The sequence below is a fragment of the Amblyraja radiata genome, chromosome 14, assembly GCF_010909765.2.
Source record: "Amblyraja radiata isolate CabotCenter1 chromosome 14, sAmbRad1.1.pri, whole genome shotgun sequence".
Taxonomy (NCBI): Eukaryota; Metazoa; Chordata; class Chondrichthyes; order Rajiformes; family Rajidae; genus Amblyraja; species Amblyraja radiata.
Window position 1 is genome coordinate 38269403 of NC_045969.1, and position 18850 is coordinate 38288252.

Below are 18850 nucleotides of genomic sequence, written 5' to 3' on the forward strand. Positions count from 1 at the left end.
CCCCTCTGCCCAACTTGCCCACACCGACCTACATGCTCCATCTACACCAGTCTAACATACCTGCATTTGGCCCAAATGCTTCTAAACCTGTCCTATCCATGCACTGGTACAAATGTTCCATAAACATTGCAATAGTACCTGCATCAATGACCTCCTCTGGCATCCAGATCCATTCACCCACTTTTGTGTAAAAAGGTTACCCCTCTAATTCTATGAACTTCATTAGCCTGGATCTTTTCTATTTGTTCCTTAATCACAGATTTTACATTGAACCAAATGACACTGATTTTAATTTCCAATTGGGGAATTCACAGTGCTGTCATTGCACAGTTGGCCTTTTATCTCTGGGGCCTGTATTAAATTCAGCCTGCAATGTTAATATTAAAGAATCACAGTTCTCGCGTTTGCAAGGATCATATATAAAATTAATTTGGTTTCTCAACCCAGTAACATGCATGGATTCCACAGAGAAAACTGTTCTGACTTTGACATTAAATTGCAAATGTCAGTTGGATACTAAAAATATCACATTTGGGGACCCTCTTCAGAGACCAAATTACTCCACGGCAGTACGCTTTACTTAGGCCCTGTCAGTGCTTTACCAAACCCTGGGGTGCTTAATGTAGAAGAAAGGTTGGGCATGCAAAGTGGGAAAATTCCCCCTTGCTCTTCCGCTGTGCATTAACATTCACCAAAATTTGCGCAGCACAGTTTAAATTATATATGGACTCATGAAAGCTTGATAATATAAACAGGAATATATAACTCATGAATCTAGATAGCCCCTCTGAAGAAAAATGGCATCATGCAAATTTACTTATCATGGCTTCACATATATAACCAGTCATTGATACAGTATATTATGCAGATGCCAAGGTATATTATTGGCATAAGAATGCTGATCCCATTTCTCACATACTGTCACTTGCAAGTTTCTAAGCATTTCAACAGATGTCCCTTCTTCTCCCGTGATCGTTGATGCAGTAAATGCAACCTGTTATTGCTGATGCTTGTCTGCGTAATTGTTGGTAAGATCATGGTGTTATGTTCCTTTCTTCTGGACAATTTCAAGGTACCTCAAATTACTGTCAGTCCAGCAACATGAAGACTTACTTCAACAAGGATGTTCCTACCGATCGGCAAGATTATTAAGAATCAACATGCACAGAGCTTTAGAATTTTTGTTCAGCTGGTGCATGATATTTCCTCGAAATATCATGTTGCACATGAATTTTTAATACATCTGAATCTCTATGTTATTGATCCAATACACTGTCTAACATAAATGCCTGGCAATTCACAACAGATTATTTCTCAATAAATGCAAACTATATATCACAGTGGCACAGTGGAGTAGTTGCTGCCTTGCAGCTCCAGAGACCCAAGTTCGATCCTGACTATGGCTGCTGGTCATACAGTATCCTCAACACTATCCTCCTTGTACCAAATGATTATTCAGTAGGAGGTGCAAAATAACTATTAGGAGTCTGATTTTAATTTAGACTTTAAGCTTTCGAGATACAGCATGTAACAGGCCCACAGAGTCCACACTAACCAGTGATCACCACGTACACTAGCACCATCCTACACACCAGGGACAATTTACAATGTTTACAGAAGCTAATTAACCTACAAACCTGTACGTCTTTGGAGTGTGGGAGGAAACCGGAGCACCCGGAGAAAATCCATGGGTTTGCACAGATAGCACCCATAGTCAGGATTGAACCCGGGTCACTGGCACTGTTAGGCAGCAACTCTACCGCTGCGCACTGTGCCGCCCCAAGTTGGAGTTAGGTTAATTTGCCCCAACAAAAAACCCAGGTTACAGAATTAAGAGTCGGATAGTATTACCATCCAACTGAGATTCAATCCACATCTAATTAGACATCAATTTTGAGATTTTTAGTCTTAGTGACCGAACCATCAAACAGATAACGTATGAACCAACAAAGGACAGCTCTAATTTTATCCCCACATCAAATCTGGAAATTAATTTAAAAGCACACTTGTGCATGACTGGCTTCTTAGTGTGAAGTGCCAATTTTATGCTATTGCTGAAGCTAGGGAGCTGAGACAAGATGTATAAGATGTATGAGACAACTATAGTATCTAACCAGGTTCCCTTGATGGATGGTTGAAATTGACAGACATCACAGCATTTAAACTTGCTTTTATGTACTTCAGGATCGTTTTAAATGCATTCTACAGATGGTCTTCCTAAAAGATGCCACAGCAATGAGTGATGTTTTTGAAATTCACCTTGCGCAGTTCACAGCTTCAAAAATAATCTGCAATTATCACACATTACTGGAGTCTGGGGTAACCTTCAAATGGTTGCAAGTTCCTGTGATTTGCTCTCATTGATTTCGACCCTTCCACATTTAAATAACATATTTATGGGATTGCCTATTGCTGGTATGTCCAGTATTTTGATAGCTATGTCTCAATGCCCTTGAAAAGGTGATCATGACCTTCTTCAAGTGCCAACATTCCAGGTGGTGGAGATATTTCACCTGCTGTTGGATCGGAGGTTCCAAGATTTTGACTTGGGATATGTATGAACGATGAAATATTCCTATCAGGATGGTAACCCAAGGAACTTAAGAATAAGGAGTAAGCCATTTAGAATGGAGACAAGGAAACACTTTTTCTCACAGAGAGTTGTGAGTCTGTGGAATTCTCTGCCTCAGAGGGCGGTGGAGGCCAGTTCTCAGGATACTTTCAAGAGCTAGATATGGTAGCAAAGTCAGGGGATATGGGGAGAAGGCAGGAACGGGGTACTGATTGGGGATGATCAGCCATGATCACATTGAATGGCAGTGCTGGCTCGAAGGGCCGAATGGCCTACTCCTGCACCTATTAACCATATAACCATATAACAATTACAGCACGGAAACAGGCCATCTCGACCCTTCTAGTCCGTGCCGAACACATAATCTCCCCTAGTCCCATATACCTGCGCTCAGACCATAACCCTCCATTCCTTTCCCATCCATATAACTATCCAATTTATTTTTAAATGATAAAAACGAACCTGCCTCCACCACCTTCACTGGAAGCTCATTCCACACAGCTACCACTCTCTGAGTAAAGATACCACTCTCTGAGTAAAGATTGTCTATTGTCTATTGAACTGCAGATGCTGGAATCAGTATGAATCTCCCTGACCCAAAATGACATAAGGTCATAAGTGATAGGAGCAGAATTAAGCCATTAGGCCCATCAAGTCTACTCCGTCATTCAATCATGGCTGATCTATCTCTCCATCCTAACCCCATTTTCCTGCCTTCTCCCCATAACCCTTGACACCCGTACTAATCATAAATCTATCTATCTTTGCCATAGAAATATTCATTGACTTGGCCTCCACAGCAATGTCGGCTGTCCATTCCCTCCACAGATGCTGCCTGACCTGCTGAGTTCTACCAGCACTTTGCTTTTTCCATCAGAATTGTGGTGACTCAGTGAGGGAGTCACACTGTGCAGAAACAGGCCATTCAGCCCATCATGCCTGTGTGCCAAGTGCCAGTGTATCAGATTAATATTGATAAATAACAATCTATATTCATTTCATTAACCAGCACATGGTCATGGTCTGCCATGTTTAGTTTAGTTCAGTTTATTGTCATGTGTACTGAGGTACAGTGAAAAGCTTTTGTTGCATGCTAACCAGTCAGCAGGAAGATTATACATGATTACAATCGAGCCATCCGCAATGTATAGATACATGATAAAATGACTAATGTTTAGTGCAAGATAAAGTCTAGTAAAGTCTGATTAAAGATAGTCCGAGGGTCTCCAGTGTGGTCGATGGTAGCTCAGGAATGGCTCCCCAGTTGCCTTCTACCAATGCTGCCAGCTTTACGGATCTTTGGATATGTACATCAAGATAGTTTTGATGCTCAATACCACTGATCATTGGCTTTCCAAACACAAAAGCAACATTCCCACATCACTCTCTGTCTCCCATTATCAAGACAACTTTGGACCCAATTTAGATTGAATCAAATGGTACAGTCTTTTGGAATGGCCTTCCCCCTGGGGCTTTTTCTAAAAGTCCTACTGAACACCGTGTAAACAATATCATGCACACTACATTCATCAATATATTTAGTTACTTCTTCAAAAAATACCAATTAAATTAGTCAGACAGCATCTCCCTCAGTCAAAGTGATGTCAATCACTGCTTTGGAAGTGTAGATTAATCCCATTGTAAAATTAATCCCGATTATATTTGATGCTCTCGATGTGTCCTCCTTTACACTGGCAAGACAAAGTTTACACCAGGTGATCTTTTGGCCTAACACTTGTATTTTGTCCACCGAGAACTGCTGGGAATCCCATTTGCAAATCACTTTAACTCCCCTTCCCATTCCGACCTTTCGGTCCTAAACTTCCTCCTTTGCTAAAGTGAGGCCACAAGCAAACTGGAAGAACAACACCTCATATCTTGCTTGGGTATCTCACAACACAATGGTATGAACATTGAATTCTCCAATTTAAAGTAATACCCACCTACCTTCCTCTCTCTTTCCCCTGCCCTCACCCCAGCACGTACAACTTTTTCCCACTATCTCCCACCACCCTCTTAACCCAGCTCCCTTCCCCTCCCCAGAATGCTCACCTCCCATTTCAGACTCCCATATTTCCCTTTTATCCTGCCACTTCTACCCATATCCCTCCCCCTCCACTGCACTCAACCAGGCAAACATTCAATCAGATTCCAAAGTTATGACATCATGATGGGTGGCATAGTGGTGCAGCGGGTAGAGCTGCTGCATCACAGTGCTGGAGACACGGGTTTGATCCTGACCTCGAATGCTGGCTGTGTGGAATTTGAATGTCCTCCCTGTAACTGCGTGGGTTTCCTCTGGGTGGGCCGCTTTTCCTCCCACATCCCAAAGACGTGCGGGTTTGTAGGTTAATTGGCACTGGTAGTTGCTCCAAGAGGTGGAATTAATTCACACATTCACACTAGTGCTGTTATCCCATTCTCTCATCCACTCCCTGCACAATAGGGATTTTTTTTTTTTGCAGAGGTCAATCAACCTATGAACCCAGACGTCATTGGAATGTGGGAGTCAACCAGACTACCCAGTGGAAACCCACACAGTCACAGGGAGAACATGCTAACTCCTCACAGACATCACCCAAGGTCAGGATCAAACCCAGGTCTCAGGAACTGTGAGGCAGCAGCACTACCACCTAGGCTATTGTGCCTCCCAATTGAATATCGCTTGATCTGGTGGTAATTAACTGTCCCAGCATTAACTATAAAATAGGAATTGTTAATCTTCATCAGATCCTAAAACTTGAATCTGCAACTCAAATTGTTGCATTCCATCATTCATACAGTCCCAATTGAGAACCTTTAAAATGTATAAATTACATGGCATTGTCAATTGTACCACAGCATATTATTTATAAATCTATTTTTTAGATAGGTATCTCTGCACCCTTTAAATCAGAGGATATGACACTGATAATGCCAATGATAAATGGAATTCTGGTTTGTTCATTGAAACAAAGGTTAAAATGTTGAAATCTGAGAAAACGTCATTTGTGTTATTTTGCGTTATTTAAAGGGTCCTGTGCACATCTTGAGCATATTTTGCTGATCGTCATTCCAGCAACTCATTGAACCTCCAAATAGACAGCATAATCAAAGAAAGCACAAATCTATAAAGGCCATCACTGCAAATTATACATTTATTTTTTCAGAACATTCATGCTGCAGGTTGTTCATTCTGAGGTTTCCCTTGAGGAAAACAACATCACACTGAAAGGAAGCTTGATGCTTGTCACTTGCTGCTTACTTTCAATTTTTTTCATCAGTTGATGAATCAAAAGTGACAATAGAAGAGCTTCAATGGCATATTATCGTGCATAACCATTACTCTTTAATGTTGTGCTGGGAGCATATATAACGCTTAATGTTCAAGACAGAATGAATAATTCTCAGCAATGAGGATAATGTAGCATTATCCAATATTTTGCCCATGTAGGGTACAGATATTGGGATGCAACTACTGCAATTCTACTCGATTCCAGTTTACTTTGAACTATGTTTATTATTAAATATAAATGGTCACATATCTCATGTTTTAATTTACTGATTTCATTAATGTGGCATTTCATCAATCAAATCTTGATACAATCAAATCCAACAATTTGGCTGCGATCTGGTCATAGAGTCATACAGTGTGCAAACAGGTCCTTCGGCCCAACTTGCCCACACCAACCAACATGTCCGATCTACCAGTCCAACCTCCCTGCGTTTGGCCCATATCCCTATAAACTTGTCCTGTCCTTGGATGTTGTCTACGTGGAGTTTGCACATTCTCCCTGTGACTGCTTGGGTTTTTCTCGGATGCTCCAATTTCCTAATAATATATTAGTAAGGCAGTTTATTACAGACTTTTGAATTTAGAGATACAGCGTGAAAACAGACCTTTCAGCTGTAAGTTATTTGGGCAAATCCTCCAAAATTATGGAAGAAATTGAATAAGCACATGGATATCTTAAAAGACAAATTTGCTGGCTGCAACGGAAAAACCCCCCCAATACACATCAAGAATCAAACCCGTCTGGCCTGTGGACTTGGACATCACACAACGGTGTGAACAGGAAAGGCTGAGACGGAGATAACGAGATTCTCTTGGATACACAAAGGGAGGAACCAAGCCTCAGCAGACGGTGGTAAACAGGCCAGCACAAGCACAATCACCATCGGGGATGATAACGATCAGGCTGAGGGATCATGACATCAGCAAACCCCTTATCATCGGAAGCCTATTGTTCATGCCAGATCGAAACTGGGAAACATCAAAAGAACCCCTTCTATCCAGAGGACCACCTGGGGGTTTCAAAGGAAGCTCAGGTATAAAAGCCGAAGTCAAGCCAGAACTCTCTCTCTCTTCCTGCTCTTCCTGCTCTGCTGGACAGCTCGTGGGCCTGCATCGACTTCGCTGTGAGTATCCTGGTGACCTGGTGAATTTCCCGAAATAGGAGGTTGAGGGGAGAAAGGTCAAGGGGGAGTATGCTTGCAAGTAACTTGTGTTAAAGTAAGTTTTACGACGTGCCCGATAGTTTTCGTCCATAGTTTTAGTTTAAAGCATAAGTTTAGCCACGCATTGTGTAGTGTTGGTGAGATTCGATTTCTCATTGTTTAATAAAGCCTGTAAATTTTAGACTTGCTTTGAGTCCATCTTGGTTTCTGTTTTCTCTCATCGGCACACTCTGGTCAATTCAACCTTTTATCATATCCCACCATAATTCCGAGGTCTAGAACCTAGGGGAATCCTTTTGTGGAGTAAAGGGAAAAACAAAACCCCTACAGAATGGCGACCATGGCAGGACCTCGGTGGTTTGGGATATGTGATTTGTCAGAGGGGGTGAGAGAACGTAGCAAGATGGAGGAGAGAATCTCCTCTTATCTGTTTAAAAAGATCAATCTCACCAAACAATGGGTGATAGCACTGTTGAGAGCTGAGCAGCCCGCAGAAGCTGCAGCTCAATGGACGGAAAGCAAACTGTATAATAAAGGGCAGGAAAAGGCAGTTTGGCTAGCGTGCCTATCACAGCAGGTAGCCAATATGCAGAGACAGATAGATAGACTGGAAGAGCAACAGAGAGAAGCTAGGGCCAGCGCTGAAGAAAGCGCTAGAGAAGGGGAAGGGCTATCTGAGGAATGCAGTAAAGCCAGGCAGTGTATCTTGCAGGCGAGGGAGTCCCACAGAAATGCCCAGGAATTCCTCCAATGCCAGGTGGTAGAGGCAAAGGAGAGGGAAAGGAACGCCCAGGAACTCCTGGCTCAGAGTACACAGAAGTGCAGGGAGCTGGAGGGAAAGTTCCAGGATATACAAGCAGCATACAGGGTGGCCCGTAGCGAGCTAGGCAATAGTGATCACGGGCCTTGCCAGGCGAGGATAGCGCAGCTGGAGGAGACTCTGTCCAAGACTAGGGGACGGGTTCACCTGGTAGGACCAGGGGGGTCCCCCGGGGGCAGAGGGCTTCCCTCAGCAGATGATTCCCCAGTGGCAAAGGGGAATAGACCGCCTCCTGAGGCGCCGGGGATAGGTCCGGGTCGGCAGGTGGGGTTCGGGTTGTCCGGGGAGGGACAGGCCCAAGGAGGGGCGGGAGAGCACCCTCAGTTAGCGGCTTCCGCGCCATGTGTAGCACACCACGAGGTGGTGGGGTTACCGATCATGGTGGGAGAGCCAGGGGTAAAGGGGCAACAGCCCAGAGTAGGGCAGATGTGCCCGGCACGGCAAAGGAAATATGGTCCCCCGGTAGGGCAGGCAGATAGGGGGCCCATAGAGAGTGATATCATCATTCCCCATGGGGCACATGTGCTGAGGGGGATGGTGGCTCAGGTTCCCAAGTTAACCAGGGCAGGAGACCCGTCATTGCATTTTATGGAGGTGCAGCAGGCAGCCGACATAAACGATTGCGATGAGGAAGAACGGGTAAAGCTGCTACTGATGACCCTAGATTCATACCTATGCAAGGCGGTGACCTCCAGGGAAGGGGGAAGACCTGAAACATGGGTAGCGGCACAGACAGCGGTTCTGGAGGCCATGGGGTTGAATCAGGGTAGTCCTTTCACCAGGGTGGGGGAGACGGAGCAGCAGGTAGCTGAGTCCCCGGACATGTTCGCAGACAGGCTGTGGGCAGTGTATGAGGGAGCGTGTGGGATGCCTTTAGATAGGCAGAATTTAGATGGGAGAACAGCTCACTGGCTGAAGACTCTGGTGGCGAATTGCCTCCCGCGAGTTAGGGCAAGGGCCGAGCACTGGTTCGACCCAGCTGACCCAAACCTTAACGAGGCGGAGGTGATCAGGAAGCTCACCCTTGCGTACCGCAATGGAGAGAGAAGTGAGGAGAAGCCCTTCAAGGGCAAGGTGCACGAAATAGTACCGGCACCCCCCAAAAGGAGGCAGTGGAAACAGGAAGGCAGCCAGACCTCTTCCGAGATGAGGCTGGTGTGCTATGGGTGTGGGAAGCCCGGGCATTACAAGAGGGAGTGCAGAAACCCAAGTAGAGCAGTGGGGGATAGGACCCCGGTAACGGCCAACCCAGCCCCGGAGGTAACAATAGATGTAAGAGATCTAATTACCTATTTGCAGTCAAAGGCGGGAGGATCCGGACAGGTAGCCATGGCAACAGGCCAGGGCACGCCCATATCCGCACCCCCGGCACCTTTATGACTGCCAGAGAAACAGCCCACATTCCTATGCCCATTAGAGTATGGCCCATGTGGGAGACCCTGGGTCAAGATGGAGGTCCAGGATGTGGTCGGGAGTTACCTGCTGGACACAGGTGCTTCCAGTACTATTGTCCACATGGACAATCCCCGTACATCCCCTCTATCTAGTGGGGTACCCTATAGTCTTGTCGGTTTTACGGGAAATGAGAAGACGGGGTTTTTCTCTGTTCCCTTGTCCATTCAATTAGGAGCACTCCAGGCGCAGTGGAAATGCGTCCTGATGAGTTGGGAGCAGGAGGGAAAGGGGATACTAGGCGCCGACTTTATAGTGGCCCACCAGGTCCTGGTGGACCTGAGGAACCACTGTTTGTGGGGCATAGCAGGAGAAGGGGCTGAGAGAGAGAAGGAGTTAATGGTCATCGAGAGGGCATCAGAGAGAGGGGCTCTGTGTGTCGTGAAGCCCAGAGAGGGGTACGATCTAGAGGTCCTAGTGAGGCAGACCCCGACAGAGTATCGAGGCCATGTTAAGCGAAATTTGGCCGCATTCGCTACTCACAAGCACGACTGTGGAAGGGTCACAGGAACAGAGGTCAGGATAGACGGGGATCCCATGTCCCGACCGCAGAAACAGTATAGTTTTCCCCGAGAAGCGGAGGCTGACTTAGAAGTCGCCTTGAGTTCACTGGTTAAGCAAAGCGTTTTGAGGCCCATAGCCACCCACGTGAACTCACCGCTCTGGCCTGTACGGAAGCCAGACAATTCCTGGAGGGCCACGGTAGATTATAGGGTCCTGAATAAGAATATTCCGGCTTGCGCACCAACTGTGGCAGCTGTAGCAGACCTATTAGCAGAAATTCCAGCGTCTGCATCTGTATTTACGGTGCTAGACATCTCGAACGGTTTCTGGTCTATCCCAGTCAGGAAGGAAGACCAGTACAAATTTGCTTTTACATTCAAGGGGCAGCAGTACACGTGGAACTGTCTTCCCCAAGGGTTCCACAATAGCCCCAGCATTTTCCACCAATGTATGGCGGAATGTTTAAAGGAATTTAGTGAGCCCCACAAGATCGTCCAGTATGTGGACGATATTTTGCTATTCACAGACACCAGTGAGGAACATGGGCCCCTAGTAAATGAACTGCTGAAGCTGCTCTGTAAGAGCGGTTTAAAAATAAACCCCAAGAAGGCACAGATAGGGTTACAAGAGGTAAAGTTCTTGGGACTGACCCTTAGGGCCGGAGAAAGGGGTATCGATACAGCAAGAAGGCAGGCAGTGCAGGAACTCCCAGTCCCAATGGACGTGGGGGGGGTAAGATCATTTCTGGGAGTCACGGGCTACTGCCGAGACTTTATAGAGGACTATGCCGCGACCGCAACACCTCTGCACCGGCTGCTACGCAAAGGGGTAGAGTGGGAGTGGGATGAGCAGTGCGAGTCGGCATTCGTCCATTTGAAGCGGGACCTGCAAAAGGCCCCAGCTCTGGGAGCCATTGACTACAGGGAGGAATTTTTCCTGGAGGTAGCCGCAAGCAGCGATGGCCTGAGCGCAGTGCTCCTCCAGGAACGGCACGGCAAGTTAAGGCCAGTGGTGTATTCCTCCAGAGTCCTCACAGAGGTAGAAAGGTCCTATTCAAACTGTGAGCGGCACCTGCTAGCCACATACTGGGCAGTGAAGAAGGTACAGGTCTTCATAAGAATGTCCCCCATAACCCTCCTGACCCACCATACCCCAACCCAGATGCTGCTGGACGGTCGGATTAAGGATGGGACCGTTAGCAGTGCGAGGATCACTCGCTGGACCCTTCTCCTTTCCCAAATGGCCTTACGGGTTGAGAGGCTATGTGAGCCCAAGCTCGCAGCCAATTTGGTGTACCCAGGGGAGCCACACCATTGCTCGGTGGAAGGGGTATGGGAGGTGGACTTTGGGCTTAGAGCAGGGTTACATCCCACGGGTAGGGAAATATACGTGGACGGGTCCAGTTTCGTGTCCGAGGGCATACGGCTCACGGGCTGTGGGATCTGGGACCCCGAGGCAGAGATAGCCCTAGCTCTTAAACTCCCACATACGTTAAGCGCCCAGCAGGCAGAGCTGGCGGCGGTAATGTACGTGGTGACCCATCCCAAGCGTTTCCCCACTCCATACACCATATGTTCAGACAGCATGTTCACATGCAATTCCTGCACGGAATATTTGGCCATCTGGTCCCGCCGAGGGTACACCTCATCAGACGGGAAGCCCCTGACCACTAAACCACTATTAGAGAGGATTGTAGCAGCCGTAGGGAAGGGCGGGGATAGATATATCCATAAGGTGAAGGCCCATTCCAAAACGGAGCCACGGGGAAAGGGAAATCAGAGGGCGGATGGCTTGGCCAGGGAAGGAGCCAGGAGTGGGAAAGCATGGGACCCCTATCAGGAAGGACAGGTAGCTGCAGCCAGGGAGCAGCCTCGTGAAAAGGAGAGTGCGGGAGTGGTTTTGGCTCCGGACCTGACCACGGTCCAGGCACAAGACCCTATTTTAAAGGCTGACTCCAGCCCTCCGCAGGCAGGTACCGTAGACTGCCTAAGAGAGGCAGAACTAGCAGAAGCAGAGGAGATGGAGGTATCACCTCTGGTGTGGGAACCCCCGGTCAGACGTAGGAGTGACAGGGTCCCTAAACCCCCAGTAAGGTGGTCCCCATCCCTAATTAAACCTAGGGCTGGGGCCGGCCACAGGAGGGCCGGGAAGGAGAGTGGCCGAAACAGGGCACTACGGAGTGCGGCTGGAGGGAGCCCAGTCTCCACAGGGAACGTAGGGGTAACTCAAAACCCCGTAGTGCAAAGGGAGGTGAGGGGCAGTCAGGCCCCTCGACAGGAGGAGTTCTGGCCTGCACGGGAGGGCCCACCAGAGGGGTGGCCCCAGCGTGACGGGGACCAGTTATGAGTTGGCCACCCGGAGACGGGTGGCGTTGTATATAGCATTGGTTTGTGTGTAAGTAGATGTAGTGTTTGGTAATTAGATATAAGGTTTTGTATAGCTACAGGGGAGTACAGGGACAGACAGTACGGGATCGAAGGGATGTGCTGTGGAAAAGTGGACCATAACAGACAAAACAAAACCCCAAATGCCATTTTAGGCGGATAGCTTTGTGGAGGCAAGGAGGTGTTTTGCTTTGTTTTCCAGATGGATAACCCCGCCGTATGGATGATGGCAATGATGTGCCTCCGAATGTGCGTGGCGCGTCGCGGGGACACGGAGGAGTCCATCGTATATGGGTGCTCAGGGGATAGAGCACCCCTCGTGTCTACTGGGCAAGGAAACCTGGTAGCGGATAGCCAGGCCGGATACTCCCATGAGGGAAGATGGCCTGGGTGGCTGGGGTCGAACTCGACCAGGTTCTCCAGCCACAGGAGCTTCGCCTACGGGGAAGCATCCATACCCTGTGCCGAGATACAGATGGCTACCGACCGGGTTAGGGTGACTGAGGGCAGGCGGGTGTGTTTAACCTGTAAGGGGGACGTTCCTTTGGGGAGATGGTGGTGGCTCAGGAAGCTGAGCTTGAACATGAGGGATCGATCCTCGGACTGGGAAAGACTGGACAATGATACCTACCGGACCATCACGGGGTCACCGGGAGGGATCACTGTATGTTGGGACAAATGGTGGGCCTATGACCAGGGGCTTTATTTATGTCTATGGGGGTCTGCCAAGGCGTGTCCGGTAGGGGCATCAATCACTTTCGTCAAGTGGTGGCAGAACCCCGGGAACGGGATAGATTGGGACCGCAGTGGGCAGGCATGTGTGGCCCCAAGGGCTGGGATGACAGTAAAAGCCACCGAATTGCTGGTTCAGGTGAAGAAGCCCCTACCCACAGCCCAACCGATCGACCCTCACAACTGTCCATCCACCACCAAAGGGCCGGAGAATGGGTTAGCACTTGTCCCAACAAAAAGGGTGCTGTACCAGGGAGTGCATTACGCTGTGGCCTCAGTAGTATTAAATTTGACTGAAGTGCGGTTACCCGCATGGTGCCCCCGCGAGACGGAATTATTATATCAGGCCCTGCTAAAAGACATGTTCCAGAAATTCCACAACCTGGATTTTGGGGACATAGACATAGAAGAGATGTACCGCGGGGGAGGGGATTTCACTTTGGGGTCCGGTAGGCAAAGACGAGGGGTGGTTAATGACGGGTTTACAGCATTTAACACGGGGACATCTATTATTAATAGCATGGACAACGTAGAACTGGCCTTGCAGATCAATCAGTTGAAGGGCCAGTTAAGAAAGGTTCTGGGGGAGGAAAATGCGGTGGTAGGATCGGGACTGCACGAAGAGGTGGCAATGACTCTACATCTAAAAGAAATCATAGCACAATTGGAGACACATGCAAAAACGATAAACGCTTTGATTAAAGAGGACCGGAATGCGTCCGATCAGGCTGCACAGAATGAGGTGTGTGGGCTGTATGGTGCGTGGTTGTTGGGGGAGGGGAGGAGCAACCTGGAAGACCTGAGGCAAGGTCGGGTCCCCTCCTGGATAAGCAACCAGCACCTAGCAGCGCTACACCCTTATAACAGCACTTTGAGTCCTTGTCAGCTTCGTGTGGCCTCCGAGGCCTACCCGGTACCGGTGGATTGCGGAAAATCCAATCACACCATAATGGGAGTGGTCGTACGAATCCCGGTAATGGGAACCTCGGCACGACCAGCTCCTCTGTACCGAGTGGAGAACGTGGGAGTTGTTCGTGGGGGGGTGCATATTCGCTACGGGAAGGTCCCGCCCTATGTCATAGTGAGGGAGCAAGCTGTGACAGGCATTGACCTTTTGGGTTGTCGGAGCCGGGGAGCACAGGTAATCCTGTGTCCCCAGCACATGGGCGCTGAGGCTAGGCCTCAGTGTGGGTTCAGGACTGTTGGGGCACAGCCTATAAACTGCACCATGGAGGCGATGGCGGCAGACCATGTCCCTCCACAGGTGGCGTATATAGGCAGTGGGACGTACTGTGTCACCACAAGTGCCCAGCGGTATCAGCACGGATCACAGCTGTGGTGCCCGATACCGCACAGCAGCTTCTGCTTTAAACCCAGGGCAGAAGTCCATGTGGCACAGCAGCGAATATTACCCATCCCGGAACCTTCTTCGGTTCACCTCTCGGTACGAGAAAATGTAACTGACTTATTTGACTATGTTGCCCATTTTGGGTATGATATTCCCCCAGTGAATGAAAAATTAAAAGAGTTGCTGGTGGCGGTCGAGTTGTCGCACAAACACTTCTTCTCCCTGGAACAAAAGACTCTGGATATCGCCAGGGAGATCGAAGAGATCAAGTCTCCAAGTTGGTGGGACCATGGAGTCCTGGATCATAGTACCAGCATGGGTCCGCATCGTGTCCCATGTTCTGATCATCTGCCAGATGATAATTGTGGTGTATTTGCTATGCATTAATTGCAAATTTAAAAGGCGGAGGAGGATGGCCAAATTACAACAGCTGGTAAATCGAGCCGCCCGACGTCACCATAACGACACCCCATCACTGTAAAATGTCTGTACTCTAGTGCAATAGTTTTTGTACATAAGTTGTAATCCCTGCATTTTCAGGGAATGGTCGTGAGGGTACTGTATGGTTTGTGGGATTGATGTAAAGTAAAAGGTGTATAGTGTAAGTTAATGTGCTTCGAGGGCCTAGTTTAGCGATTAAGGGGGCTTTCGGGGTACATAATTTCACCTTCTCACCAGGAGTGTTTACAGCTCTTGAGGCTGGAGGATTGCCCACTAACTTTGTCAATCGACACGGTCCGTGCGAGCCTGGACGTGTCGTAGGGGCATGTAAGTTATTTGGGCAAATCCTCCAAAATTATGGAAGAAATTGAATAAGCACATGGATATCTTAAAAGACAAATTTGCTGGCTGCAACGGAAAAAACCCCCCCAATACACATCAAGAATCAAACCCGTCTGGCCTGTGGACTTGGACATCACACAACGGTGTGAACAGGAAAGGCTGAGACGGAGATAACGAGATTCTCTTGGATACACAAAGGGAGGAACCAAGCCTCAGCAGACGGTGGTAAACAGGCCAGCACAAGCACAATCACCATCGGGGATGATAACGATCAGGCTGAGGGATCATGACATCAGCAAACCCCTTATCATCGGAAGCCTATTGTTCATGCCAGATCGAAACTGGGAAACATCAAAAGAACCCCTTCTATCCAGAGGACCACCTGGGGGTTTCAAAGGAAGCTCAGGTATAAAAGCCGAAGTCAAGCCAGAACTCTCTCTCTCTTCCTGCTCTTCCTGCTCTGCTGGACAGCTCGTGGGCCTGCATCGACTTCGCTGTGAGTATCCTGGTGACCTGGTGAATTTCCCGAAATAGGAGGTTGAGGGGAGAAAGGTCAAGGGGGAGTATGCTTGCAAGTAACTTGTGTTAAAGTAAGTTTTACGACGTGCCCGATAGTTTTCGTCCATAGTTTTAGTTTAAAGCATAAGTTTAGCCACGCATTGTGTAGTGTTGGTGAGATTCGATTTCTCATTGTTTAATAAAGCCTGTAAATTTTAGACTTGCTTTGAGTCCATCTTGGTTTCTGTTTTCTCTCATCGGCACACTCTGGTCAATTCAACCTTTTATCATATCCCACCATAATTCCGAGGTCTAGAACCTAGGGGAATCCTTTTGTGGAGTAAAGGGAAAAACAAAACCCCTACACAGCCCACCACGTCCACGCCGACCAGCAATCACCCCGTACACTAGCACTATCCTACATACTAAGGACAATTTACAATTTGCAGAAGCCAATCAACCTACAAACCTGTATGTGTTAGAGGAACTGGTGCACTTGGAGAAAACCCACGTGGTCACAGGGAGAACGTACAAATTCTGTACAGACAGCACCTGAGGTCAGGATCAAACCCAGGTCCCTGGCGCTGTAAGACAGCAACTCTACTGCTGTGCCACAAGGCCCCCAAGAGTTAGCCCAGTGTGATTGCCCTGCTTCCTGCTCAGGTCACTGAGCACTCCTTGGGGAATGTAGCTGCTCATTCAATTCAATCGGATATTCACCCAGCCCATTCATTCTCAACAATGACAATGCACAGGCTTGAGATATAATCCAATCACACAGCAAACATGCTCCTCACTGCCAGACTATTCTGTACTTGGCCATCCCCATAAATTAGGAAAAGTAAATGACATGTCAAGAGTCAAGTGTTTTATTGTGATGTGTGCCAAACAGAACAATGAAATACTTGCTTGCAGCAACACATAGACTGTAAACAATATAATAAACAAAATGTTAAGTAGATATATATATATATATATATATATATATATATATATATATATATATATAGATATATATAGATATATATATATATATACACACACACACACACACACACACATATCAAAGGTTCAAAGGTTCTTTATTAGTCACATACACCAATTGGTGTAGTGGAATGCGGTTTGCCATTGCAGCACATAAAAAATAAAACAACATAACAATAATAAAGAGATTTAAACATAAAAAACATCCCCCACAATGGTTCCCACTGTGAGGGAAGGCACAAAGTCCAGTCACCATCCCCATGTCCACCCATATTGGTGTAGTGGAATGCGGTTTGCCATTGCAGCACATAAAAAATAAAACAACATAACAATAATAAAGAGATTTAAACATAAAAAACATCCCCCACAATGGTTCCCACTGTGAGGGAAGGCACAAAGTCCAGTCACCATCCCCATGTCCACCCATAGTCGGTCCATTTGAGGCCTCCGCAGTCGCCTTTATGGAGGCACGATGTTCCATATATATATATATATATATATACACACACACACACACACACACACACACACACACACACACACACACACACACACACACACACACACACACACACACACACACACACACACATACACACACATACACACATATATATACTAGACTAAGTGGGATCCGTTGGGTCCCAGCATCACCCGGGAGGGCTGGTTCCCCAACGTATTATTCCACCTCTCCACCAATTCCAATATTGGTGGCCAGTGGGGGGCTTTCTGAAGTGCTAGCATGGGTGCTGTGGGCTGAAGGGGCTGGTTTCCAGATGGGCTAGTATGGACATTGTGGGCCGAATGGATTCTTAGGCTGGCGGCTCAGTCAATCAAGCCTGTTGTGCTGGCCACCAAATTCAAGTGCAGTTTCATACCATTTCAAGCAGGGTGCAAGGCCACAAAAGACAGTTGTGACCTCTCCCTCCTCCATCTTGCAGAGACTGAGCCACGCCCACACTTCTCAGTGTTATAGTCCCTCCCCCCCACCAGAAGGGGCGTGACCTTCATGGCATGATTGAAAGGAGAGAGAATCTCAACATTTTTTAAACACTAATAACTCTTTTATTTTTCATCGATGGCAAATATCCTCTTTTCCTGCACTGCGGAGGGGGACTCTGAGTTAGATGGCCAAAAATCACAGCCGTAAGTAGCAGCGTTTTTTCTAAAATCAATATACAGAACAGGAAGTGGTCAAGATCAGACTCTTAGTAATATATAGATATACTAGACTAAGTGGGACCCGTTGGGTCCCAGCATCACACGGCAGGGCTGGTCACCAACGCAATATTCCACCTCTCCACCAATTCCAATATTGCTCAACAGTGGGGGGAGGCTTTCTTTTGTGCTAGTATGGGTGTTGCGGGCTGAAGGTACTGGTTTCCAGAGGGCAAGTATAGACATTGTGGGCCAAATGGATTCTTGGGCTGGCAGCCAACTGTTTGGGCTGGCAGGAACGATTTTAAAAGCCAAGCCAAGGCAAACAATTTGGCTGCAGCCAACTGACAACCAAAATTCATTTTGTGAACACAAACTTTTTAAAAAGGTAAGGCAAACAATTGGGCAGCAGTCACCTGACAACCAAAATTCATTTTGTGAGCACAAACTTTTTTAAAAAGGCGAGGCAAACAATTGGGCAGCAGCTACCTGACAACCAAAATTCATTTTGTGAACACAAACTTTTTAAAGGGCGAGGCAAACAATTAGGCAGCAGCCACCTGACAACCAAAATTCATTTTGTGAACACAAACTTTAAAAAAAGGCGAGGCAAACAATTGGGCAACAGCCACCTTACAACCGCATCGAGGCGACTCACCGTGGAGTAGACGTGCGATCAGTGTTATTCGCAGCTCAGGGAGCCGTGACCCTCTCGCTTCCTGGGTCTGGCAGAGTGAGGGCCTACACATCCGGGTTTTATAGTCCCTCCCCCCTGCCGCCAGCGGGGGCAGCAGAGAGAATGGTGATTTTTAAAAAAACATTAATATATCTCTGATTTTTCATCGATGGGAAAAATCTTCCGGTCCTGGAAGGCAGAGGGGGGCTCTGATCGAGGTGGCCAAAAATGACGGCCGTAGGTGGCGGCGTTCTCTTGGAAATCGCAGCACAGTGGGCCAAAAGCGGTCAAGATCAGACTTTTAGTAATATAGATATATGCACACACATATTATCCACACACACACATATATATATATAAATACACACACACACACACACACACACACTGACTGGTTAGTATGCAACAAAAGCTTATCATTGTACATCGGTACACGTGACCAAAAACTGAACTCAACTCAAACTCAACTCAACTCAAATCTTTTTGGTGGTGATTCGGCGCC

The 18850-nt window shown here is 47.5% G+C and overlaps 1 protein-coding gene across 1 annotated transcript in view; it reads right to left on the reverse strand.

Moving 5' to 3' along the window:
• LOC116980693 (limbic system associated membrane protein) overlaps window positions 1-18850 on the reverse strand; it is a 1768528-nt gene that overhangs the window by 664738 nt on the left and 1084940 nt on the right. The gene's annotated exons all lie outside the window — the stretch shown is intronic.